This window comes from Dipteris shenzhenensis, unplaced genomic scaffold (assembly GCF_047967505.1).
Source record: "Dipteris shenzhenensis isolate YYH24624 ecotype China unplaced genomic scaffold, Dip_SZ_1.0 scaf0428, whole genome shotgun sequence".
Taxonomy (NCBI): domain Eukaryota; kingdom Viridiplantae; phylum Streptophyta; class Polypodiopsida; order Gleicheniales; family Dipteridaceae; genus Dipteris; species Dipteris shenzhenensis.
Genome location: NW_028239734.1, coordinates 10,731 through 12,500, shown reverse-complemented (window position 1 = coordinate 12,500; position 1,770 = coordinate 10,731).

Sequence of the window (1,770 nt, the reverse complement as noted above, 5' to 3'; positions counted from 1 at the left end):
CCCATTGGTCGAAAAGAAGAGTTAACTCACCCAGGAATCGAATACCTCTCACTAGAAGGATATCGTAGTAATGATCGATGTAACCCCGGTTGTGTGACCAGTCCCCAATGAGACGGAAGAAAATGAATCGGAGCTTTGCGAAACGAAAGTAGCAGTTTATGGAAAGGGTGGAATTGGTAAGTCAACAACAAGTTGTAATATATCAATAGCTTTGGCGAGACGCGGAAAACGGGTATTGCAAATTGGATGTGATCCGAAACATGATAGTACTTTCACCCCCACGGGATTCTTGATACCTACCATTATAGACACTTTGCAATCGAAGGATTACCACTATGAAGATGTGTGGCCTGAGGATGTCATTTATAAGGGTTATGGCGGAGTGGATCGTGTTGAAGCAGGGGGACCACCTGCGGGAGCTGGTTGTGGGGGATACGTAGTGGGAGAAACGGTTAAATCATCGAAAGAATCGAATGCTTCTTATGAATATGATACTACTCTATTCGACGTTTTAGGGGACGTAGTCCGTGGAGGTTTTGCCGCTCCATCGAATCATGCGGATTATTGCATTATTATCACGGATAATGGATTCGATGCCCCTTTTGCAGCAAATCGTATTGCTGCGTCGGTTAGGGAGAAGGCACATACCCACCCATTGCGATTAGCAGGTTTGGTGGGGAATCGGACATCTAGGAGAGATCTCATTGATAAACATGTAGAAGCCTGCCCGATGCCTGTGCTGGAAGTGTTGCCTCTCATTGAGGACATTCGGGTCTCGAGGGTGAAGGGGAAAACATTGTTTGAAACGGCTGAATGTCAATCAGATCTCAATTATGTTTGTGATTTCCATCCCAATGTGGCGGATCAGATATTGTCTCGACCAGAAGGGGTTGTGCCAAGGGAAATTCCAGATAGAGAATTATTCAGTCTGCTCTCCGATTTCTATCTGAATCCCGATGGTGGGGGGCAGAGGAATGCCCAGCAAACTCAACAGGATATTCTGCTTGATTTTACGATGATTCGAAACCGAAACTGCAAATTTCTTGTATGTGTACCCTTTCTGAGGAAACCCTTTCACGAAGACTCCCGAAACTCTCACTTTTGAATGTGAAACCGGAAATTATCACACTTCTTGCCCCATTAGTTGTGTGGCTTGGTTATATCAAAAGATCGAAGACAGCTTTTCCCCAGTGGTAGGTACAAAGACTTGTGGTTATTTCTTACAGAACGCTCTTGGAGTTACGATCCTTGCGGAACCTCGTTATGCAATGGCAGAGTCGGAAGAGGGGGACGTCTCGGCCCAATTAAATGATCAAGGGGAATTGGAGAGAATTTGTATCCAAATAAAACGAGATAGAAACCCTAGTGTCATTATTTGGATTGGCACATGTACCACGGAAATAACAAAGACGGACCTAGAAGGCATAGCACCCAAGCTAGAAAACGAACTTGGAGTACCAATTGTAGTTGCGCGGGCCAATGGATCGGATTATGCTTTTACTCAGGGAGAGGATACTGTATCAGCTGCCACGACGCATCGGTGTCCGGAATTTGACATATCTAGACACGAACAGAAACAGGATTTAGTTGGGGGTGTTGACACTGCGACGACGGAAGCGGGGGGGGCTAATCCGGAGGGACGGAAATTAAAGAATCATGCTTCAGTTCTTTTTGGATCTCTAACTTCAACTGTAGCTTCTCAACCGAATCCGGAATCGAAACGTCAATCCATTCAGGTATCGGGGTGGTTACCCTCCCAGAGATATACTG